At 34.6% G+C, this 27,515-nt stretch overlaps 1 long non-coding RNA gene across 1 annotated transcript in view; it reads right to left on the reverse strand.

The window, feature by feature from the left end:
- Window positions 1–6,246: 6,246 nt before the first annotated feature.
- Window positions 6,247–27,515, reverse strand: part of LOC137850146 (uncharacterized) — a 34,171-nt gene continuing 12,902 nt past the window's right edge. Inside the window, exons 4-5 of the long non-coding RNA XR_011092300.1 lie at window positions 7,920–8,017; window positions 6,247–6,428 (exon numbers count right to left, since the gene is read on the reverse strand). This is a non-coding gene — a long non-coding RNA (uncharacterized lncRNA). The remainder of the gene's footprint in view (window positions 6,429–7,919; window positions 8,018–27,515) is intronic.

Here is a 27,515-nt window from a genome sequence, read left to right on the forward strand (position 1 = left end):
AACAACTGGTATATGTATCAATCATTCTAGAATGTTCTTTAGTCATCACTGCGCATACACATGGACAGTATGCAAAAATCTACGGGACCTAAACAAGGTCTAAATGTTTTTCTATTAATTCAATTGATTATTTCATCATCATTTCACTATACTGTTTTTTACCTTGTACATAAGTGAGGGTTCAGTTACCTGACTATTTCTTACTGGATGATTTGAATACATATTGAAATTGAGTTAATTTGAATAACTCAGCTAAGACCTTTACCAACTATCTGGTGTCCTTTTCATATTTCTCCTCAGAAAAGTCATTATCTGCAAGATAGACTTGACCACTAGAGATCTGGAGAATGGACAGTATCCTTGGATCATTCTTTCTAATGTGGAGTACTGTCCAGTTGCTGCAATGATTTTGCTCAGTGAGAGAATGTGGGCAAAGCAGTAGTAGAGAAGAGGCAGAGTTTTGTCCACAAAGAAGCAGAATTTAAACAGCCTAAACAACACAGGTTTTAGCTGAAGCCATTTCTGGCCAAGCTCCACACCTTACATTTCTAACTCAGTGATCCTGTAGTCTAATACAGGTACGGTAAGTTTTGTCAGGAGCTGCATGCCTGAACTGAACTCCTATAAAGGCACACTCTCCCCTCCTTGATCTCCAGGCCTGCACAGAGCCACATAAATTTCAGCATGGCTTGTGCTACAGAATTTTGTACAATCACTCCCCAAATGCAGTGCTGTGTGGTGTGGTCATACATGTGCAGCCTCAAAGAGGGAAAGAAAATGGGAGTAGGCAGGGGTCAGTGACAAGTGGCCATGCACAGCTGGTGTGTAGATGAAGTGGAGTGGAACAAGGGCAACAGAAATGATGAGATTTTGTTTTCCCATGCTCTGACAGCAAGTTGGAATGGGAAACATGTTCCCTCTCGCACACACATGGTGCAGAGTAAACCACCTTTTAGCATAAAAAGAAAGCATTTATAGACATAAAAGGCTAAGTACAGCTCAGTTACAGACCTGAGGGCAACATGTGTTTGGTGACAGGGAGTGTAAGAAGCACTGAATATACCAGTTAATACTTCAGAGGTAATTTTCCCCACTACAGGTTTCCCTTTAATCCTGCTTGTTTATTGATACTTAAACAGATCTAACAAACCCAAGTAAAAAGCTGAGAATGAATACTTTACAGCTCATGCCATAGGAAGTTTATATGAAATATTTATATATTTGAACAAAAATTAATATTAGAGTAAAAGTTCCCTACATATTATCTATACAGTTTGCTAATTAACTATGTTAAAATGTACTAAACATTCTAAAAAGACACTGAAAAGCAAGTTAGCAAAAATCCTGGTATATGGACAAAGGAAAAGTAATAAACATTTACAATTGTATTGTCCCAACACAGTTCTATTAACTGCAGCTCTGATTTATTCCTCCATCCTCCTGTTCCAAGATGTGCACCTTGTCTTTTTTCTTTAGGAGGAACAAAGATCATGTAACAGATTGTAAGTGAGGCAAATTGCATATCTGTTTTCAGTTGTGTTACACATATTCTATATATCATTTGCAAACTATTCCCCAAAGAAATGGTATCAAACTTTTGGGGAAGAGAGAGGATCTGATGACAATCTGTTTTCATTTCATTTCTTTTAGATACTCCATGATATTTCATCTGCTTTATCTGCTTAGATTCATTTCTTGTACTGTAGCGACTGCTTTTGCACCATTGCCCATGTGTTTCCTTTTGTTCTTTTTGGCTTTAATGTTCATTAACTATATTATTTGATTTGATGATGCCATTGCAATTAAGAGAAAACTGATCCACATTTCTGAGAACAGAATCTTATTTTGCTTTGCAAGCACTCTAGTTTAGATAAAATATAAAGGATTCTTTTTTTTTTTTTTTTTTTTTTTTTAAACACACACACACAAGTTTAAAAATATAGCCGTATTCCGAAATCCTTAACTTATGCACACATTTGATCTGCAAGTTTTAACACCAAGGTAATTTTACTTGGATGGTTTATGAAGTGATTTAGCATGAATGCCTTCACTTTTTAAGCTGCAATACTTAAAAATAAAGTTCTTCTGTTCTTCATCTTTTCATCTTGGTACTGTCAGCACTGAGTTGGTTTGAAAAATAATTATTAGACAGTTTTGACTAAAAGATAACTTCAGCTAAATACCAGAATTACCAAAAGTAAGTGCTCAAGAAAAAGAGGACTCCTGTGAAATGAACAGTACTATTAACAGCACTTTGGAATACCATTTTAGCTAAACAAAGATCCATCAACTTTAACAAAACTTGCGTGGAAGTATTGCCTTATGAAACTACTGTTTGAGAGTAAGACTCCCTTTTCTTTTCCTTTTCCTTTCTTTTCCATAATTTACAAAGTTCTCCATCTCCCACCCCCCTCCACCAAAATATGATAAGCTTGATTTTAATGTCAATACCACAGGAAAAACTCCTTTAAATCAAAAGTGTGATACTACTTATTTACAGAGCAAAATCAAACTTTTAAAGACAATTATTAAAATATATGATAATGTCCTATCTTGCAATCTAGAAAAAAAGTATAATGAATATATTTCAACTTTAATTATTTAAACAAACAAACAAACAAACAAACAAAACACACACACAGACCAAAAACAATTCTGCTCTTAGCTACTTAGTGAAACAAAGTGTCTAAATCCAGCCCAGGGAAAACTTTCTCATTGTCAATCAAATTTCACTACAGGTTCATTAAGTGAGAAATACTTGGAAAGAAACCAGTAACATAACAATGTAAGCTCAGTGTATTTACATACAATATTTGTTTATGCAGGTAATTAATAATTATGATTAATTATACTAGAAAGTGAAATTATTTCAGTAAACCAAGATTACTTGCCTATGGGTAGAGATCTATAAGCTGCATATATACACATTCACTAATAAATGATAAGGATCACTGGTGAAGCTGGTTACAGAGCTTGGGAAAAATAGCAGTTACTAAGTGAAACTGCTTTTGGCAACTATTGACCTTTGAATTCTTAACCTGGAGGATATATAAACAACACAATGTTCTCTGGCAAGTTTTCCCTGATAACCTGCTGGAAAAGGGACAGAATATCCTCAAGCCATTTTGCATGCACAATTTAACAATTATGTGGTCAGAGGAAGGATGATTCTGTTAAGCTGCTGGGAATGGTAGATGTTTACAGGTTTTACACATTTACAAAGGAATTTCAAAATCTAAAACAACACAATCAATATCAACTCTTATTCCTCTATACTCAAATAAATGATATTGAACAGTGTGCTGGGAACACATGCACACACACACACACACACACACACACACAAACAACAAGAAAGAAACAACAACAAAAAGAGAAAGAGAGGAAGGATTCAGAATACATAAAGAAGATTATGTTAATTAAAATCATAGCACAATCAATCCTAACTTAAGAACAGAATGTTAAAGGGATGATTTTTTTCAGAAAGAAAAGAAAAACTGTTTAAATGTTTTTAAAAGCAAAATATTAAAGAAAAACAACAACAACACAACTAAGCCCACATTGAAAACCATTTCAGGTTTCTACTATCAGTGAAAGAAAATCAAATCTATATCAAAATGTAAGTTTGGATAATTACTATAATTAAGAAACACATAGGAAATGATAATATAAATGGTTTATAGCACTACTTTTACTTTAAACATATATTTTCCCTTTACATTTATATAGGTAAAAATTTTTCAATATAAAGACTTTAATTTCATGTCAAGATGTGAATGCACACAGACTTTATCTTTTGAATTTCTTTTAACTCTCAGCCTTTCCAAGTCTTCTTGGTTATATTCAGGAGGCTGAAAGTAAGAGGAAGAGCACATCCCAAATCCTGCACTGCCACAGTTTTTTTTTTTTTTTTTTTTTTTCCTAATTGGTGTTTCCACACTCTCTATGCATTCATCAATCAGATGTAAATTACAGCATGCCTGATTGGGTCTCCTTCACCCTAACCATTCCCTGCTGACTAGCAGTGCTTGCCAACTGCTGCAGCAAGCAAGATGAGCAGCAGTAACAGCACCTCGACTGTTTTGGTAGGTCTTTGCTACCACCAGTAATACAGATAACAACTGCTTGCTTAACACTTATTGAATGTCTTGAGCACAATTGTCCCATTGAAGAATGCAGCTGTCATCCTTGATCAATTAAAAAACATCATCGCCATAAAATAATACAAAAGAATAGGTCCATAAATTCAAACACTATTCCAATTTCTATGATAGTCTTTTGTTTCTATCCTTTATACTGGAAACAAGCACAGAAAAATATTGGGGGGGGGGAGGGGGGGGGAGAGAGAGGAAGGGGTGGTGTCAAGAAGAGACACAGTGAAAAATGAAAATTTTTCACATGATTTCTCATGATTTCTCATGAAAAATGATTTTCTCATAATACTTAAACCTAACTATTATCAGAGAAAATCCTATAGACTGACTTTTCTAAACAAATCATGAGAATGGGTTGTACACCACTGAAAGGTTTTAATAAGGATGCAATCTAGAATACTATAGCCACCTACAAATTTAATGCCCTGTCATTATTGTATGGTTCCTACTCTGGTGCAGTACAATTCTCATGCTGCATAAGCATGGGTTTAGCATATTTTAAAGAGAAATGACATCTAAAATCACCCTCAAAATATCATAATCCCATCCCCATTTTCTCAATAAGCCATACCACTTTACATAGCCCCAGTGAGAGGTTGGGGCTGAAACCCAAGTCTGAAAGGAAGCTTAAGAGAATTTTGTATGAGGTGAACGAAGAACAGTGGAAGAAGAAAAGCAAAGATTGTTGCTTGGCCAAATGAGAAAGGTAAACCAATTACGAAAATGCAGAGATTAAAAACATTTTTTTTTTACAATTGACATATAATTTAATAGTATAGTTTAATAGTAGTATGGATAACACTGCATTACATTGACTTTAACAGTATTTTCAGGAAGCAAGGAGAATGAGTCCGAGGGGATGTCACTTGTAGAGAAACACAAACAGTTCAAGAACAATTTCTCTATTGTGCTAAGCAGAAACAGTCTTTCCTTCATCTTCACATGTAAATGTTGTTTTGTTCTGTGTTTTTCTTGAACCAACATCTTGAATACAACATTCTGTTTTTAAGTGACTAAGATTGATGTTCCTTCATCTTTGCCTGCAAACACCAAAAGTAAGCTCATTGTTTCTGTGCCCAGCACTGAGCAAAGGCTCTGAGGCATCTGGGATAGAAAGGCAGTATTTTGTACAGGACTGAGGTTTGAACATCAGGAGTGGCATCTGGAGGACAAGCCTTTGCATCTTATGTGAGAAGGAACTCTTCTATCTGGGGTACAGAATTCAGCCCCTGCTATAAATATCTGAACTGCATGGGTGTTGCAAACCTTGAGTTGCCCAAAAACATTTCTAACATTATTTATGTATCACAGTTTAATCATTCATATATCAAAAAATGTACCTTTTTATAATATGCTATGTGTTTTGCAATTCCAGGAGGTGGGAGTGTGGGAAAAATAGAGCAACAGAAGAGATTTTGGATAATGTGCCATGAACATAAAAAATTAATCTAAGTGGAGTGGTCAACTGAAACCTGAAAGAATGGGAGAGATTATTGATAGCTAGGACAAACAATAGAATAGTTTGTTTTGCTCCCACCTCTGCCATTGCCTTGTGATCAGACTTTCAGCAAGATAATTTTCAGCCTCTGTCTCTGTGTCTCTATTTACCACCCGTCACATGTGTAAAATTATGATACTCTATGACATTTGGGGATGGGTTTCTTAACATTCTCTACTGATAATTCTCTTTTTAATAACTGAAGCTCAGATCCCAGCCAACAACAAGGATGTATTGCTTCCACTGAGTCTTTCCCTTGTTGACCCAGTGGAGTGAAGCAGCAAGCAGCCCCCCCCCCCCCCCCCCCCCCCAGTAGTGCAGAATTCACCTCTCCCTTTTCCAAGTTGCCTCAGGCTGATGAGCTGTCTGAGTTGCATGCCTTATCAGCTAGGAGTAAGCCAATGGCACCATTTTTTGAATATTTCTAAACATTTCTTCAGGCACAGTTACTTCACACATTTAAAACCAAAATCACAAACAGCTCTGAGTTGCCAGAAATTTCATTTCTTCAGCAAATAAATTCTTTCCCCTCCCAAAAATATTCACTCTGTGCTACTCTGTTACATCATTTTCATAGCTTTATGGAGAGAAAGACTGGATTCATCAACAAAATATGATGGAAAGAAAGATATTTTCCCAGGGTTAGAAGTAGAATATTGTGGACCAAATCACCAGGAATTACCTAAAAAGGTAGAGATGAACCAAGAAAGAGGCAGTTGCTGTCAAGACCTTCAGGATTAAAGGTTACCCATGCACTGGGAGAGGGAAAGCAATGCCTAAAAGAGACACAAATTATTCAAGACATCATGATATCCAAGAGTATAACTGAGGCTATGCCCCGTATAGAGCAACAGAAGAGGGCTGGGAAGGGCTTCAGCAGATACAGGTACAAAAGAATCCCAGGGGAAAAGTTGACAATTACTATGACATAGATGGGGTGCTGAGTGGAAGAAGGTTTTATAAATAATGTCCAAAAACATGATCAAGAAAAACAGAGGAGCAACTCCCTAAAAAGTAGTTAGCTAGGACACTTTTACTATAATGAAGAAAGATTACTGAGACTTCAGAGAACTGAATACTACCTGACATTTCATGACAATTATAATTCTAAGTAAGCAAGCATAGGGAAAAAATTAAAAAGGAGTTCTGAAGCTTTGTGTTTTAATTCATATCTTCCCACTCTGAAGCCTGAAAAAATAAAATAAAATAAAATAAATAAAATAAAATAAAATAAAATAAATAAAATCATTATTAGAAATAATAAAAATGAGGCATTAAATGACTTCCCTGAATAAACTGTAGATTATAGAAGTGAAATAAACTGCCTTCTTTACCCTGTAAAAATCCATACAAACTAGAAATGCACAGAATGAAATAGGTTTTGAGATATTCTCAGTGAAAGCAGAAAGTCACTAACACATCTGTAATTGCCAAGGGGACTATTCTTCATAAAAATTTATATACTCAGGATGCCCATGTCATCACAGCCTGTTACAAGCAAGTATTTTGCTGTTCTGCAAAACACCTGCATAAATACACAACATAAGTGTCTGTATTAAAGTACTTATCTCTGAATATGGAGAGGACTCCTTTTTTGGATATGTAAATATTCCTATAAAAGGAAACAAAATAGCAGACTGACAAAACATTTCCATTATGGCTCAAATTAAAAAATGCAGCAGTACCTTAAAAAATTCTTTTTCTTTGTTTCATACTTTATAGACCATCATTCTGGAAGGACTCAAAGGAGAAATATGTTGGAACTCAATTACCTGTGCTAGTGAACCACCTACAGAAATTTAAAAATAGCTGCCTCTCACAGATACCCTGTGTGAACCAAGTGCTTTTTTATGTGTGCTTCTCATGTCTCATTAACATAATAAAATACAGTATGTACCTTTTCACGCTTCTGGAAGAAGTCCAAAATGGTAATTAAACACTAAAGATATCTCAGTGGCCAGTGAACTTTTATCTGATCACTTAAATTCCTTGCTTTGCTTTACCTTTGATGATCAACCAAATGAAGGTCAACTAGCTACACCTCAGTCAAATACACTTGGTGTGAAACACCAAAAAATAAACCCTTAAAGTTTGGTGCATCCTTATGAAAGCATCACAGATCTTCAAAAGTGAATTGAAAACCTTGGTCATCTGTAAAGATTGTTTCCACTTGGCCTCAAACTCCTTTATAAACCACATGGTAGTAAGGTTCAAAGCAGGTCAGAGCCAAAGGTCTCATACATCTGCAGAGCCAAACACGTACTCACCCTGACTGACAGATGAAGGCTCTGGTCAGCAGGTAGGTATCAGTCAGCATCCCAAACCCATTCTCCCCCTGGTGTTCCATTTCTCATGCTTGTCCAACCTGGTACAGAAACAATAAATGAAGGAAAATCCTCCTATAGAGAATTTCACTCCACTTTTAGCAATCTTTAGCAATTGCATACACCTATAATGAAATCTTAATAAAAACTAGTCTGCTATTGAATAGCCTTTGTTTTTAAACCTCCATTAGTGATCTTTCAGGTGAATTTTTTACTACATTCCCCCCCCCCCCCCCCCCATTATTCTTTTAGCAGCACTGCATCAGATAAAGGTTCACCTCTTGCTGTAAAAAAATATAAATAAATCTTGGAACCTTGTAACTTTTCTAATTGATGTATTGACTTCAACTGGTATATTTCACTAGAATTTTCCAATTCCATTCACATATTCTTCTTATAATTTCCATTGTTTCAGAATATCTCCTCTACACTGACCTGCTAGCACTACATTTTGGACAATGTACTGCACTACTAAAGACAGGAATCGTTTTTAGGATCCAAACACTTTCATTTGTGTATAGGAATCTCTGATCTGTATTTACAGTAGCTTTATCATTTAACAGATGTTTGGACAGTTACAGTCCCCTCTGGGACAGTACTGTGTGGTTTTGAACTACTTCAGAGTTGTTCTATGAATATTTTTCCTCACTCTCTTATAGTCCTGGGGGTCTGTAACAGATGCTAATTGCAGTTTCTTCTTTGTTTTTTGATAATCTAGTCTTACCCAAATTATTCCACCTCTGCCCTCATCATTATCAAATTGTATCTTACTGATTTTCAGGGTTTCCAGCAGTAGATAAGACCATATTAGCTACATCTTACACACAGCATAGCTTAGAAGTTTCATATGTGCATATGGAGATGGTGAGAGCATTCAAGAAATAGGGGCTTTTGGCAGAGAACATCCCACACCTCCTGTCCTTTCAGAAATATGCCTTGGAATAATTAGCAGCTTCATCTCAACTTCCCAATTTGCCACAATGCTCTCAGATATTATGCTGCTGCTCCACAGCTTTCAAAGGGGTTTATCATACTGCATGCTGATCTGTTCCCTGATTCAAATGTTTAAGACATTAAGAGCATGACCTTGAGGCATATTTAAATAGTGTATGTTACATGAAGGTTGCCAACTTGCACAAGTGAAGATGCCGTATTATGTTATAGTGCCTTTGGTCATCATGCATTATATGTACCCTGAGGCCATTCCAGTATAACTGGCTTCCTTGCTTTAGAGAGAAGGGAAACTTTTCAAATATAGCAGCCATAATAAATGCTCAGGTTGTGCTCCATCTTTTAGTTCATCAGAGGCAGAAGGCAAAAAGTATTTTCATAAAGTAGCAAATATGCCAATTCAAGAACTTAGGACTCCGGTGGAGAATGAAGAGGCAGACAATGCTATCTATTTATAGTACATTTTGCCTGAATCCCTTCTTTTGTACACAACAGCCATGGTCTTTCATGCAGAACCACTGTAGATGGACAGCTGTGTGTCTAAACATCTGTGATGAACAGAACTCAGATGGGAGCTTAAAAAAAGAGAAAACGGCATCAACATATTCATAAGTTGGTGTGGGAACAATGAAAGCACATATTGTAGGTCTGAAGGAAAAAGGCAGAATCAGCTTGTAAAAAATAAATAAATAAATAAATCTCCATGAAATTATTTTTGCAGATGTCAGCATAGGCTTTCTGCCTGATTTCGTGTAGCATTAAACTCAGGAAGGAGACAAAAGATGTAGTTTTGACCAGCCAGGAGTTTCAACGAAGCACCTAAAAATCCAAAAATCAAAATCAGAGCATAACTTGATCCAGAAGGACTGTAATACCTCAAAAAGAAAATGAAGAAGGGGGAAAAAAAAAAAGAAAAAAAAAAGAAAAAAAAAAACTGAATTAGCTCTAACTTCTGTGTAAAATGTGTGATATCCAATAAAGACTAGACTAAAGCCAAAGGTGCACAGATAATAATTTTGGAGCCTTCCAAGGTTCCTTCAGTATCTTCAACTTGCTTTTTACTCATGAATAAGCAAAAAATTATGCTTTAAAAATATATGAATAAAATTAAATTAAAAATAAAATAAAAAATCTTACATTGCTGACCAGACATCAGCCTGAAAAGCAGATTTTGTTGTTTTTACTTGCACTGATGCTACCTAAATTTTTGAGTAGTTCTAATGATAGCTGGCAGGAATGAGAGGATATGACTCGAAGCAGTTTAAGTAGTTTGTTATCAACATCTCTCTCCTGTAGAGAATGATAATGAGGCATATAGATTGCATCTTCACCTGAATTCTATCCCTATTATTCATTTAACTGTTTAGATGATTTCTAGACCTAACAAAATTTTCTTTACATTTAAATACATTGCCAGATTAAAATATAAGCACTCTCTTTCTTGTCTTTCTTAAAAGATGATGCATAAAGCTCTAAGTAAAAAAAAAAAATGACCCTTGGCTTTCAAGTTTCCTTTCCTCTTTTCATAAACAATTTCTTGGAATACGTAGTGGAACCCACTTAAGAGACATTGAAGCTCAGTAGGATATATGTCTACTTATAGATATTTCCAATATTCAGTGGATTTGGCATGTACGAAACTGATGGGGTATTGCAGACTCCAGCAGAAGGATACATTTCTAAAATATATTGCATCAAACTGTATATGCCAGTGCATTATACAGTGTCTGCTGCACTGGTTATCTGCTATCTCTTTTTACTGTAGATGTTCATGTGCAAGAGAAAGTCAATGTTCCTAGTGCGGAGAAAATCTAAAACTTTCTTACTTGAAAGTCGAAATGTAATAATTTTTGCTCTTTAAAACTGCATACATCTTTTTTCAATAATAACAATAAAACAACAGCAAAACATTGTTTCCAACTTATTAATAAACCATAAATGGGAAAAGAGGTAACTGTGAGTTATAATAGATTGGTAACTCTGAGTTACCTACGGACAGACTATTTTTCTCAAATTTATGTGTAATTCAAAATTAATATATAAATTTCTGTGAGTGATTCTTGTCTTAATCATCAGTATGAGAACTGTCTGTTGACAAAATAAGGATACTCATGTTTTGAGCTGTTTTGATGGGATATAGAGGTCACATATTACGTATCTAGATTCCCTAAGCAGCAATCACAGCTTCAGTGTAAATTCCAGAATTACATATTCACAATCCTCCTGTCTTCTGGGATTGAGATAGTCTTGATCAATAAGAGCTTTTAACTAAGAAATAGTAGAGTAGTACTCTATTTCCAGGGAAAGAAAAAAGAAAATCTAGCAAATGATGGTAAAAATGATAAGCTGAACAATCATTCATTTATTAGCCACCACCAGGATCTAAAGTCCTTCCTTGTTCCTCACCCCATTCCCAAATGTTGACATGATTCAAGTTTCTCTTAGACTCTTCTGTGAATCTCCAAGGGTGGAAAAATGATTCTGCCTCTAAAATTGCAGTATTATCTTCACTGGAGAGAGATCTGGGAGGGGAAGCATTCACAATCTCTTGCTTCTAAAGAGCTTCCTATATGAAAAGGTCTTCAGTCCTTTTTCCTCCCTTTAGGCCCAGGCTCCAGACAGAACGCCCACTCATTACATTCTTTGGGCAGAGATCAACTTCCCTCTTCTCTCTTATTAAACCGAAGCTGCATCTGGCTTTGCCTGAATGCAAGGACAAAGAACATCCGGCCATTGATATGCACTGTTTTGTATCTTTCACACTCATAACTGAAATGTAAGAAAGACCTGATGAACTTGTGCTCCATCTCAAGTACAGGATGGTCTCCATCATACAATGCTGTGTGATGGAGTGTTGAAATTCCCATTGAGCTGTGGAATTCCTGTTCTTGGAGACTTCCAGAATTTGACTTTGAATAATCTAATTGTCTCAGCTTTGGTCAGAAAGTTGAACTAGGGACCTCCAGAATCACAGAATCATAGTAGGGTTGAGGTTGGAAGGGACCTCCAGAGATCACTTAGTCCAACCCCCCTGCTCAAGCAGGATCACCTAGAGCATGTTACACAGGATGGTATCCAGGTGGGTTTTGAATATCTCTAAAGAAAAAGACTCCACAGTCTCTCTGGGCAGCCTGTTCTAGTGCTCTGTTACTTGAATTGTGAAGTTTTTCCTCATATGTTGATAAAACCTACTGTGGTTCAGTTTATACCCATTACCCCTTGTCCTATCACTGTCCACCACTGAGAATAGTTTCACCCCATCCACTTTACATTGTCCCCTCAGGTATTTGTAGAAGTTGATAAGATCCCCTGTCAGTCTCCTCATCTCTAGGTTAAATAGGCCTGGTTCACATAGTTTTTCCTCATAAGACAGATGCTTCAATCCCTTAATCATCCTCATGGCTTTGTGCTGGACCCTCTCTAGTTCTACATCTCTCTTGAACTGGGAGGCCCAGAACTGGACACAATATTCCATTTGTGGCCTCACCAGAGCTGAGTAGAGCGGGAGGACCACCTCTTTCAACCTGCTGTCCACCTTCCCCCTGATGCAGGCTAGAAAGTCCCTTCCATCTTAAATTTTTCTGTAACTCTCACTATACTGGCCTTGTGGACAGTAGCAAAGATTTTCATTGGATATTGTATGGACTCAGAAGAATGAAAAGAGGTAATTAGTAGATATGGCATACTGAAAGACAATTATCCATATCAAAATAAACCATGCATAGTGCAATCATGAATAGAAAATAAAAATTAAGAGACATGAATGTAACTACAAAACATGAATACAATACATTTATTTACCCAGGATTCATTGTACTAAGATAGACATATATCTTTCATTGATTAGATACACTGCTTTTTTCTGGTGTTGTCTTTTTTATTTTTATTTTTTAAAAAAATAGACAAACAAACATGTTGTTGTAGATGAATTGATCTAGACTTCAGTAGCTAATAAACAAGCTAATGAATTAGTACAAGGAAGACAAACAAAATAATCAGGTGCAAAGAATGTGTCAGTATATTGTGTTAAGAGAAGGAGAGAAGAACAATTGGTGTAGAGGAAACTTAGTGGATGCTTAGTGGACTTTAGTGTACTACTGGACTAGAAGCTTCTCAAAGTTTAGACATTAGCTGTATGTATCACCTACAATAATGATAACGACTCAAAATATAGGAATGACATTTGCTGACAGTACACAAAAAGAAAATATTAATGGAGGGAAATAGAATTGGGTAAGTCTGGGGTCTCAAGCTGTAAAAGAGGAATGAAATAGAACAGCACAACATGTTATGTTGAGCACCTCAGAAGCTGATAACAAAAGTGTATTCAAAAACTTGAGGTTCTTCAGTTCAGAATGACAGAATTATCAGATATATTATTACATCATAAAATGACCATAAGATGCCAACATGACACGGTTGCTGAAAAGACATTTGTGATTCTGGAATGTGTGGAGTGAAGAGGGAGTGCAACTAATAACTGACAATCCTTGTGTAACACTTTGTTTAGAATACTGTCTACGTATATGTTCAAGATGACAAGAAGGGATGCCATCCAAAGGGACCTTGACAGGCTTGGGAAGTAGGCCCATGCAAACATTATGATACTCAACAAGGCCAAGTGCAAGGTCCTGCACCTAGGCTGGGAAATCCCCATATATCAATACAGAATGGGTGATGAATGGATTGAGAGCAACCCTGCAGATAAGGACTTGGGGGTATTCATAGACAAAAAAAAATGAATATGACAGTCTGAGGGAATTGGGGTTGTTCAGCCTGGAGAAGAGAAACTTCTGGGGAGGCCTTAAAGCAGTTTTCCAGTACTTGAAGAAAGCCTAAAGGAAAGATGGGGGAGCGACCCTTTATATTATTATTTATATTATATATTAGGAAGATTTTTTTTTATTTTTATTTTTTTAAGAGACGGAGGTGAGACACCAGGACAGATTTCCAAGAGAAATTGCTGACATCCCTTCCCTGGAAGTGTTCAAGGCCAGGTTGGATGAGACTTTGGGCAACCTCATCCATGGAGTAGAAGGCATCTCTGCCCATGGCAGGGGAGTTGGAACTTGATGATCTTTAAGGACCATTGCAACCCCAAACATTCTGTGATTCTAAGATTCTATGATCCTATGATTCTATGATTCTATGATTATGCACACTTTAGTGAAGTGAAAGGAAGTTTAAAATGCAACCTCTTTAAAAATAAAAAAAATAAAATTCTACTCACATTTTTTTTTTTCACCTTCTAATTTTTGGAATTGCTTTTCACTCATGGGTAATAACTGAGGTTTTATGAAGGTGTGCCAACATTATATTTTTATCCAAGAACTCCAAGAACAAATAACATACGGTTCTGTACAAAGGACATAAATTCTGTACAAATGAAAATGGTAAGAGTAAGAGACATGAACTGAAGCGTATGCACTGAAAAATATTTGGAGCTTGAGGAAAATATGAAGAACTGACTATAGTTTTGTTTGTTTGTTTGTTTGTTTATTTGGGATAATCTGTCTACAATTATTAGAATTACAGAATTATCAGAATAATAATTTGATAATAAATTGCACACACCTATAAGTGTATTTTCATATTCCTAACTCTTTAATTGTGCTAGGGGAAAAGGAGTCCAGATGGTGAGCAATGGGTTTGCATGTAGATGCTTCAAAGTCTAGCTTATTTGTGAATGGAAATGGAAGTTTTGTTTGCTTTGCTGTCTAGTGAAAATATCAGGGCACTTATACAGCAAACTTGTAGAGTAAGGAAAGAGCCATAACTGGTCACTTCAAATTAAAAGAAATAATAATAATAACTATTATATATATATATATAAAGCTAGTTTCAATAGATTCAATAGTTACAAGGGCAGTCATTTTGGGAAGACGGTCTCATTTTGTTCCTTTGAACAGAATTCATCTCATCTATCAAGACCAGTTGATATAGGTTCTCCTTACTTAAAATAAATCTATTGTAAGTGTTTACAGTGGGATTAACTGAGGTATTGCTCTATAGCACCAAATTTCTCCCATGGTTGTAAAAAGATTCTAGACAGCTCTCTTAAATTAAGATGTTGAGATTTGGTTAAATAAATCCCTTCTTCAGTGTGAAATGTTTCTCATGAAACAACGAATAGATATTGCTGTTACGAAGAACTACTTTAAAGCCTACAGTCTTTCATCCAATGTTTGTCTTCACACACTATTCACCACTCTAGATGCTCATTGTGCTGATTTGTTTGTTCCTGGTAAACCTAGGACAAATTTTCTGTTGCTACTGCCACATACTTTTACAATGAAATGATTTAAAACAGTGACTAAGAGTCAAAAATGAGACATGACAGGTATCTGGAGAGAGACCCACAGGCAGTAAGTACATCATCATACATAAAACCACAACTGTTACTAGAGTTGATATGTATAATAATAAATAAAAGCTAAAAGGTTACATGAAAAAAAGGCCTGTTATTTAAGCAACTTGCAACTTTGATATAAAAAGAACGAGTCTGAAAATAATGAATGACATCAATTTCTCTTGATCTGAAGGACAATTCAAAAAAATGAAACTTCTGGCACATAGATGGTACTCAGAAACCATGTTATAGGAGTCTTCAAGTTCTAATACCTACATTGGATTTGGGGGCCCTGAAAAATTATTGAATGTCAGGCTTGACAGAGTAAAAACTATTTTACAACCATCTTTGTCCAAAATAGCAAAGTAGTGAAAGAGTTATAAAAATTGAAGAACACATATCAAGATTTAAATAACTGCTCTGATCATATTCAGATGATCAAATATCAAATGTACTGATTAAATAACCATCTTATTCAGGATCATATTTTCAGGATCATATTCAGTTTCCCTAGTTGGTAATTATTGATTACAGGATATAGCCCTTTTTTTTTTTTTTTTTTTTTTTTTGTGGCTAACCACTCAGCGCTTTTAAATGTAAACATCAAGGAGTGGGTGTGAACTACTCTTATTTACATAACACTGGATTACTTGCTATGTTATGCAAAGATCCATGGCACAGCAGCATTATACCTTTTTCTGCAAAGCAAATAACACAAATACTTTATAAATATATATATATATATACACATATATACATACACATACATATATAAATCCTGTCTCTTTCCTTCCTGTAAGCTAAGTTTTCACATGACTGTTAGAGTTGTCCTGAATTCCCTAAAGTTTAATAAAAGAGCAATAATTTTTATAACTGATTATATTTTGTGGCAATTGTGTTTTTGTCATTTCAATCTACTTTAAGCAATAATTATGCTTCTAAATTTATTTGAGTCATAAAGGCATCCCTTGTTATAAAAATAAAAAGAAATAACAACAACAAAGAAACAAAAAAAAACAAAAACAAAAATGCAGATTTCTACTAGACTTTATTTCAGTAGAGAATTTGGTTGCACATCTTATTTTAATGTTATCCTATGAGGATTAAAAAGTCATACAGTTATGGTTTGCTTATTCATTCCCATGTGTCTAGTTACATGTTCAGCTATATTTTATCTTTAAGCAACAATAAATTGCTATCAGTGGCTCCAAAACTTTCTCTTTATTTCAGTCTTTTTTTTTTTCTTTTTTCCATATATTTTAAAATATGACAGAATAGGCCTGCAGTAAGTGTCATGTTAGTATAGGAGCAAGCAGATGTGGTACCAAACACAGGCTGGTAGAGATGACTTACAATTTCACAAGTTGAAGACAATATAAAGACCTACAGGTTATGCAAAAAAAAAAAAAAAAAAAAAAAAAGTGTTGCCTTAGTTAAGGTCTAAAAGTGATCTCTTCGACTCTTCATCTCTCATACGTCCTCAGTTTTGTCCAGAAAGGGTTACTATCTTACAGTTGAAGACTCTCTAGACTCTCTAGACAAGATCAAATGATAGCTTTAGTGTCTTTCCATATATGGTTGCTTAGTCTTTGAATAATTTTGTCTTTCATTAATATCTTCTGTCACATGTGTTTAATGTGTTTAATGTGTTTGAATTTCACTGAGTTACTAGCATGAAAAAATAAAATATTTAATTTCAAATTATTTTCTGTATTTTTTTTTCAAGAAGCACATTTTTTTTTTTCTGATGTAGAATAAAGTGAATACATGCTTTCTTGTTCTTGACATGTAAAACCTATTCCTCTAGCACAATAGTAATATGCTTAAAAATGATTATTTTTTATTTGAGTGATAGCTAACCTTTTAAAAGTTTTCCATAAATAATACAAAAAAGTTATAAAATATAATCTCTCATTAGATGACGTTTCTAATTTTATGCCTACCTGAAATAACATGTTGTCTAATTTTAAATTTTTAAATACTTACAAAGGTTCCTATAGGTTGTATTCTTTTAAATATCATCCAAACCAGCTTCAAAACTTTACATTGACAGAAAAACAGTCATATTTAAATAAGCTTTAAACAGTGACTGATGATTATTCATAATCTTTAACAAATTAAGCCATTTTAAACTACTAAAAAACTGTATTTTTCTTTAAAGTAATTAAGATTAATATTTTTCCTAATACAAAATTATATTTTATATTTCTAGTACTGATGTTGGTTAACTCTTATTATTTGTTTCTATTTGGGTAATGTCTGCAGTATGTATAAATATGTATGTATTTCCCTGAAATTAAGAAAATGAAACCTCATACTAAAGAGACCACAGTGAATTTATTTGTCATGAATGACCACAGCAATTAAAACAAATGGAGAAGTAACTATATCAGATGGATATCTGTTTCATTTTTTCTAACCAAAATGGAATTCTGCTGACTTAGAGAAAAATGAAGTAACATCATATTTCTTTTTTTTTTTTTTTTTTTTTCACTAACAACAGAAACAACTGTTGCAGCCTTTCCTTTAAAAAAGCAATGCAACTTTTCTGGCCAACAAGGTCTCAGCACCATCACAGCTGCAGGAGCCTCTCCCACTTCCCAAGTACTTAACATTGTTCCTGATCTTTGATTTTGACCATTTGCCACAGGTCATCACCACATCCATCCTTTTTGAGTAGGGTCTCATTAGCACTAATTTTGATTACCGTCTCATCATTTTCTCTGGCCTTCAGACACTGCCCTACTCATATCAGTACAGATTGTTGCTGTAAGATTCACTCTGCCAGATTCATTAATGACAGTCCAAGCCTTTGCATCCTTTCTCATCATCGACCATTGTATTAAATATAGATTTACATTCTCAGATCACCTTACTGCCTATCTTGTGCAACTTTTTGATTCTTACTCATTACAGCTAAGAGACAAGAGCTGGTTAGTCGCTGATGCAAACATTTATTCTATCATTTAGCTAAATTTCATTACAAGTACTAATGTGGCTTTTTTGTATGACCATTTCCTTGCATTTGCTTATTTATTTGAATCCACCATGATTTTTCCTCCATGTCTACAAGGTGAGGATGGTCTTTGCAATCTTTTTGTACTACTTGGCATGGCAGAGTTCTTGTTCCTTTAGCTGTATGTGAGTATAAATAATAAGCAACAACATACATGTAAAATTTACAGAGTTTGGGACTAGGAACGGCTTCATGGCACAGTGCATTCTGTAGTTGTAGTACTACAAATGTCAGGATTACAGACCCAGAAGCTTTTTAGCTTTCATAGATACTTTAATTTGGATTCAATCTGCAGAACACAGCTATACTGTGCTTATTGAAGGTTAGTTCTGAACATAATTGAAAAACAAAATGTATCGTGACACGATACACCCACCACCCCCCAAAAAAATACAAAACAAAAACACATATAAAATTAAACCTCCTCATAAATTGGAAATACATTGTTACACAAAACTGTGTTCTATGCATCATTTAAATATCAGTATAGTCCAAACTATATGTGCCCAGCCACCTGTTTCTTTTAAGAAGAATTATATTTCCCCTGAAACAGACTTGACTCACAAATTTATAATCACACAGTTTTGAACTACTTAACATAAAATTTTAATTAAAAACAAAACAAAACAAAATGAAACACAGTATTTGTAAAGCATGTCAGCTTGAAAATAAAGCTAAGTATTTCAATAACACCCAAGTGCCCTATTTAATATTTTTGGAATGGAATATTTATTTCAAAATTTCTTTCCAAGCTGAAATTGCTTTTAGAGAAAATCATTAATAAGGAGATCAAAATGAAATATTTAAATTGTGCTGAACAAAATAATTTGGCCCAAAGCATTATGGGGAAAATTTATTAAAAAAAAAAATCTGTTTTTGCTAGTTCAAGATAGAAATTATTTTTGGTTTTTGTTTGTTTGTTTGTTTATTTGTTTCATTTTCATAATGAAATTTCCAATACAGGTTTCCAGAATCTAATTTAAAATCTCATCTTTTTCCCTTTTACTATACCATTATGTTTTATATAAAACACAGTGAGCTGAATAAATTTTCCTCAGAGGTGTGTTAGTCTCTTCCAAAAATCACAGAACATTCATTCTTTATTTGATCATTGATGTGATTATATTGGGGAACTTGTTTTTGTATTTTTATTTATTTATTTATTTATTTTTGAGGGAAGACAGGGAGTGGGAGGAGATGAATTGGAAGAAGCAAAAGATTCATCAGCTAAAATGAGGGAGGGGGTAGAAAGTTCATTCAGTCCAAATTGAATGGATTTTTATTTATTTATTTATTAAGAACAAACAACAATGAATCACTTTGTTTTACTTGACATATGATATTTCTGTCTATCAAAACCCAGCTGTATTCATCTGGACATTTGTAACAAAAACCTGAAGGAGTGAAGAACTTTACTTCTGTAAAATTTCTAAAAGACACAACTTCCCCATTAGTTAAACATTCTGTATTCTATACACCCATGTGTTCCAAAAAATAAATAAAAAATAAAAATAAAATAAAATAAATCAAATTCTCTCTCTTACTTGAAGTTTTGGATATCTCCAGCTCCCAGGAGGTCTAAAAAAGACTCAGTAGATTTTATTTTATTTGCTGGCAAGAATATTGATGATTTAAGACACTGTTCCAGGAAAAGAAGGAAGAAATGGTCAGGATATTCCCCTCCGAGTTCTGGGTAATTATCTCAACAAAGAGACACACGGTAAAAAATGAGCTTCTGATGAAACTGTAACTCACCCTGTTCTACATTCTCTGTCCAAAACCATTCAGCAGACTTTTTTTTTTTTTTTTTTTTTTTTGAGAATCTCCTATTTAAGTTTAAAAAATAAATAAATAAAATATAATAATGATGATAATAATGATAATGATGATAATAGTAATAATAATAATAATAAAAGATAGAAGAAACAAGTCTTAAAAGTTGCTGAGTGAACTTCCTCTGTTGCAGATTATTTTGGGCTGAGACACTTACACTCCAGCAATTAAGAACTCCACATCTTCAGTCTGATGTGTTCAATATTCAGCATTAAAACTGTAATCTTGATATCCCCTCTGGTAGCATGATATAGTGGTACAAAATTACTTCAATGTCTATGAACTGTACTAGCTTTGAATCTTCTAGAATGTAGTCTCTGATTGAACTATAAATGGAGAGCAGCTAAAGAGAGATTAATTAACTCTTCATTTCCTAACAAGGAAGATGTGTGATGTGAAGCTAAATATTTTCTATAGAGAAATGCATGCCAGGTGTTACTCTTCTTTCAAAAGACAAATATAAATATCTAACAGTTCTTAGGGAACTGTTTTCAAATAGAAAAAGGTGTATAAGATATATATTTTAATCATGGACCAATTATTAATATTCATTACATGTTGCTCAATGTAAGGTCAGTTATGCTCTTATATGTGTGGCAAAATTCATAAAAGAGATACCTGCAGAAATATTATAGGAAACATGAAGACGGTAACTGGCAGGCAAAAGCTAACTTGTATTAACAGGTGAGTTAACACACACTTCTGTTTCTAATGTTCTGAAATTTTTCCTTCAATTCAGTTCATACCGTAACATTATGGTCATTTTGAATTCAAGTGTTTTAAATAACAAGGTTTAATTTCAAAGTATGAACAGATTCCTTTGCTCTTATTTTTGGACTTTTATGCAAGATCTTGAATAGTTGAAGCCATTATCACTTAGATTTAAGAAGTAAGATATTGAACTGGATGGCCTTTACCCAAAAGATCTCAAGGAACTTTTGACCAAGATCCGTAAACTACATGACAAAAAGCTACTGTAGCACAGGACTGGCAGACAGCCAGTGCAACTCCTTTCTCAAAAAAAGGCTCAGGAAGTGATCCCTGACTTCTATCTCCAGTAAAGAGAGTATATAAGAAATCATATTACAAAGACTATAGATAAATGTTCCATGGGAAAGAGATAGATCTTTTTATAAAGAAAATACTACCTCACTGCCCCCACCACACTTCTATAACACCATAGACACATGAAAACATGTTCATTTTCAAAAAGTATTTGATGCCAGAAAGAAACAAATAATTGACAAGACTGTTAGAGATATTTTTTTGTTTGTTTGTTTGCTTTGTTTGTTTAATTTTATATAGATTAAAAGATGATTAAATGATAAGAAGCAAAGTCCTATCATAGACTTTCATAACCAAAAGTCCTTCAGTTTTCTAGATGGAATACAGTAATATGGTCTCCAATGGGCTGAGAGTTGGGCTGGTTTATTTTCAAGGCAGCCATCAGTGATCTTTAAAAGGGAGTGACATCTCCAAATCTGCAGATGATACTTAGTTTTTGAGCACTCAATTGTATCAGTTCTTGAAATGCTGAGGAACTACAAGGTTTCCCACAAAACTGAGTGGCCAGAAAAGTGAAATAATGAGAAAAAAAAAAAAAAAAGAGAGAGAGAGAGAGAGAGAGAAGCCAAGCCTACATGATTCTCAGCTGAGAATCACTGGTGACATCTTGGAGTTACCATAAACAGTTCTCTGAATTCATTGAATTGATGTACAACAGAAGCCAAGAAACTGACAATGTGAATTTAGCAGTGAATAGAATAAATAAAGTTTTCCTTTTCCTTTTCCTTTTCCTTTTCCTTTTCCTTTTCCTTTTCCTTTTCCTTTTCCTTTTCCTTTTCCTTTTCCTTTTCCTTTTCCTTTTCCTTTTCCTTTTCTTTTTTTTTCCTTTTCCTTCTCTTCAGTCAAAGAAAAAAAGAAAGCAAAATGAAATTCCTATAAAAAATGGAAAAATAAGGAAATTGATTTAAAAGATAATCAAAAACTATTTTAACATTTGTTTCTGTTTGTTTATAGTTATGTCTCATTTCACTACAAGATTTCTTTAACGTATGAAGCTATTCCTTCACTAAGAGGACCTTTGTCTCCCATATGATACATATTCAGGAATATATATATTCATATGTATTCAGGAAATTATATATAGGCATATGTGTAGAAAAATAAGTCAGTACATTAAAAAATCCTAAAGTGAAATGAGGCAAAAATGCTTGTTATACCTGCAAATAAAGTAGAATAGTTACAACTCCATTCCTGACTGGAGAAAGTACATAGTGAAAACTGTTCTACTATCCTTACACAAAAGGTTGTGGAAACGTCAGTGAGAAGGTAAAGAATTTACCCTGTGGGTAAATAGAACATCAAGGTACAGGACAATTTAGACAACATACTTGGAATAGCTGGAAAGAAAATCCACAGCAGAAAATTTTTTACTTACTCTTAAACAAACCCCAGCTCAGAACATGACCATCAAGAACTTATGGTAAATGTCAACATACAAAAACTCAATAAACATAAATGTAAAATATATGTATATATATTACAAAAATATTTAATATCAAACAGGTGAACAACATAAAAATTAGAGAATTCATTTGAAAAGAATAAGTGAAGGAGTAAAATGCAGATGGTGGAGGTTTAAAAGATACTACAGTAAACAAACAAAAATGCATATAATTTATGAAAAAAATAATTTAAAACTTTTGCATGATCACAAAAAAGTATATAAAAATAAAATAAGAAACAGTTAAAATTAATCATGAGTAAATGACATTTTTACTCAGTAGACTAATTATAGAATTATTAGATGTTAAGAAAAAGCAGTCACTCAAAACTGTAGGCTGTGTCTGAATGAATTCATGAGGTTTAGAAAGTTGAGTTAAAATTGAGAAATACATGCCAAAAAGGGTTGACAAATAACTTCCAGAAACACTAAAATTAGTAATAATACCTTCACAAACACATCACTAATGGCAAGGAATGGATCATCAAATGGCCCTGGTAATAGATGAATGAGAAGTGGTAACTGAAGTATAACTTTTTAAAAGACCTCTGGGAAGTGTGGGGGAATTGCAGAGCATGAAAAATGACTTCCATAAAAGAAAAATTGTAACAAAGAAGAGCAGAATTTAAAAACAAAACAAAACAAAACAAAACAAAACAAAACAAAACAAAACAAATCGTTCATATAAGAGCAAAAAGAAGAAGAAGAAAAAAAAAAAAGATGTAATTACTTTTTGCAGAGGGAAATTACATTTCTCAGAAGTTACTGGTGGTCCTGAGGAAGTCTATAAAAAGGTGTTCAGTATGTATATTTCTGTGCAGCCACTCTTGTCTCCACACGCTGCAGTGTAGAAAAAAGCTTTCAGAAATATCACTGTGTGCTTGGCTTATTTTCATACTTCTTGACTTCCTCCACCAGCCACCACCAGAAACAGGACATATATATATTTATATATATTCACAGGCTGGAAAGCTTTGTTCTGAGTCAGTACATCTTACATTTGCTGCCCCTACCAGAGAAAATTTCTGATCATTGTTGGCCATAGCTCATTCCTTGCCCTCCCACATGAGCGTAAACAATGTCATCTGCATTGATATCTGCAGCAGACAACCCTCAGGGGCTGTGTGCAATCTCTGCTGGTACCCCCTGAAGCAATTCCCATTCTGCATGGCATTGTCAGCCACTGATAGCACCCAAACGGGGTCCAGAAAGTTGTCAAGTAACTGTTTGCTGCAACCAGTTTCACTTGCCAGAAGCCATCTCTGGCATCAATGACTGAAAAGACTATTGTGTTTGCTTGATTTGGCAATATTTCAGTGACTGTTGGCAGGGAACAGTATAAGCGCTTTAGTATGCTATTGAGGTCTTTTGGATTGATGCAGATCATCAGTTTGCCTGTCTTTCTAACTGCCACCATACTGCTGATCCAGTCAATTGGCCTTGCAACTTTTTTCAGCCACCTTGTTCCATGACAGTTTTAACTTTCACCTTGAGCTCTGCTTCGAGTGTCAGTACTAACACTTTATATATAGCTGATGCCACACCATCTTAACCTTGCAGACCTTAAAAGCACTCATTATCCACAAACTTGATCCCTTGACCAGAGACTATTCTTTAATAGTCAGAAAACTAATATCTCAGATATGTTTCTTCCACCCTCAGTTCACTATGAGATGTTTTGACTTTGCAATAAACACTCCCATGTCCCAGCTATTAAGTTCTGAACTAGATAGTGTATTCCTGCTTCCATTCAATTGCAAGAAAGATCAGAACCTAATCCTTATTTACATATGAGCACTTCAGCCTAGGGCTTTCATAAAAGAATACTTTTTAATTTGATCCCCTGTAAGAAAAATTTCCATATTGTTTTATTTTTACAAAATCGGCATAGTTTACCCAGTTTCACCACAGATTCACATTCCCTTTAGCAAAGGTTTTCCTCTGCCAGTTGCTTGTCATTTCTTATACTCAGATTTTGAACCACATTATTTTCTTGTTAGTGCCATTGCACTTTCATGCTATATATTATTCAGACTGGCTTCATCACAGGTGCTCACATTTTTCTTTTTAAGAACTTACATAAATTAAATCACCAGTTTAATTTAGGATCTCTTCACTGCATGCATGTGGTCCAAAATCCGTCTCATCAAAGTTCCAACTTCACATGGGGTGACAACACCATCTTGCTCTTAAGCAGGACTTTTAACTACTAGACCCCACAGTTCTGTAGCAAAAGAGGTCAATATCATTATCACATTTTTATAAGGGTGTTGTGTAGGGGTGAAGTGACTTGTTCAAGGTCATCAAACAGAGCAGGACTTAGGTCTTGCAAGTTCCAGTCTAGTGCTTTATCCAGCAAGAAACCCTGACTGTGCTGAAGTCTGAGGTCTCCCTGTCCTTGGCCTGTTCTATTAAAATGCTGCACTGGCATTCATATAAACCATTTACCAAGGGTAACAACCATTTGTTCTGCATCAAAAAGCAAGAGAGATTGACACATACATAATCTTTTCCTATATGTGATGGATTGATCCTTGACTTAGGATCATTTCAGTTGCCTCTTCGTGTCTCTCCATTATGACAAGAATTTCCCAGGCTTTCTATGCAAGATGAGAATGCAAAGCTGTTAAACAGCCATTTCTTCCATTCTTCCTGTGGAAACTTTTTATTGCCAATCCAAATCTGCAACACCTGCACTGATGAAATCGAAGGCTTACAGGCGATCACTGTGCATTTCTGTTTGTCATGTGGTGGTATAAAAACACAAAAATCCACACACTATTTATTTAAACATTTTCTGGTGAATATATATATATATACATATACATAAATATATATATATATATATATTATTTTTTTTTTCCAAAATACCAACAAATCTAAGCGCAGTGCATAATCTCCATATACAGGTTTACCTAGAATATTCATGGTAATATGAGATAACAGTGTCTGAGGATTTTCTTTATTATTATTTATTTATTTATTTATTTTTCTGAAGAGAAAAGTAGATTTGTGCCCACTGATGGATTCCTGGTAGAATATGAGAGTGTTAAATAGGCCTTCCTTGTACTGTGAAACTCTAATAATACTTTGCATTTGGAATATATGGTGTTCTAACAACAACATTTCATTGATACATGCTGCTTGAGTGTAATGACAGCTTTACTGAAATCTTGAGGAGGGAATTCTTCCTAATCATATGGGCAGCACAGGAGAATCAGCCTGATTCACACTCTGTTTTTCTCATTCAGTTGATGCCCAAGACAAGAAAGAGGTAGTCCTGTTGTTAGGAGGATCATGTCACTTTGCAGTATGCCCACTTATAAACACACTGCCTGATTTCTGGTGCTGCCAAGCCGAGTTTGCCTTTGTAAGATTTAAATCCAGCCATAAGGAAGGAAGGACCACAGATCAACATGGTCTCATGCAGCAAAAGCCTTAAGGATTGCCACAAACACTGTACTGGAATTTAGGAAGAACTTCTCTGGTCTGATGCAAACAAATCCCAAACCTATAAGACACGCAAACCTTTTTCTGAGGTGAGAAGAAGCAATGCATATGATCCAGAGCAGTATTCATACCCCGGCACAGACCACTGCATGCCACCTATGTACGTGTACGGAAACTGATTAATGAGCTGTCACTTTATTTGTTGACTGCTGAATTATTTATACTTATAAAGTATTTAATAATTTAGAGCTGATATCTTAACAAATTACAGCTGAAAGTGACAAGGGGAAGGTGGCACGAAAGTCTCACTTGAGATCAATGCCCTTGTTCTCAGGGCACTTCGGAACATGATTTCTGCTGACTGTCATCAGCAAAAAAGGAAGGGGGAAGTATGTTGATTTGGTATTACGTGTTAAATAGAGAGAACTGCATATTTCAGTAATCAAAGGAAAAAAAGTTGCTTTAAACCAAAAAGAACATGAAATTACTCTGAAGAAATCTACATTTCCATATGAAATGAAAATCATTGTCTTAAAAAAAAAAAAAAGACTAAATAAAAGCTAATTGCAGTGTTTGTTTTTAAAATTTTGTCTCAAAGCATTTTATCCATCTTTTCTTTCCACAAAGGATTAGGATACATATTGATTTTGACCTGTATGCCACATCTTTACAAAAAAGCAAAGTCATCTTAATATGAAGAGGTTATTTTTTACTGTATCAGGACGGAAACAAAATCATCATCTACTGGCTCTATGTGAGTTAAACTTAGAGAGTGCCTGAGACAGAGAAACATAAATTCTGATTTTTTAACAAAAATCCAAATACTACCCAACAGAAAAGCTGGCAGAGCCAAACTAGCTGAAAACAAAATTTCTTTAAAAATCATCTGTATAGGTAAAAGAAAAAAAAAAATCACTCCTGGATGGCTTTTTCTTCACAGACATTTTTATAGAAGAAAAAATACTTCAATATAAATATCCACAGAAGTAAATTCCATTCTCTAAGAAGGAATTTCCTGGGTATTAATCTAGTCTCTTTCTTTTAAATACCGCAAGAATGCAGTGTCTAGTAGAATTGCATTTTGGTGAAACGCATATTTTTAACAAAGACAAGAGGATCCTATGACAGAAATACTGTCATTGTGCACACAAATACATTTTTCAGGGTAACCTGTCCAACCGCAAGCACTGTTTCATCTCATAACAACCCCAATTCTACTATGTCCAGTGTAGCATAATGAGCTGTGCTAGCCACTGTTGAATTCCAGTAACACTGTATATCCACATACAAGGTACCATTCACTAGTGCAAGACTGACCTCTGCTTGTATTCAGCTTGCTTTGAGCAAGCGTCATATGTCGTTCCACCACAGTATAAGTCATATCCAGCTCTATCTCCTCAAATATGCTTAGGTGATCAGTGCTTTCTACTTTGG

The sequence above is a fragment of the Anas acuta genome, chromosome 1 (genome assembly GCF_963932015.1).
Source record: "Anas acuta chromosome 1, bAnaAcu1.1, whole genome shotgun sequence".
NCBI classification, from domain to species: domain Eukaryota; kingdom Metazoa; phylum Chordata; class Aves; order Anseriformes; family Anatidae; genus Anas; species Anas acuta.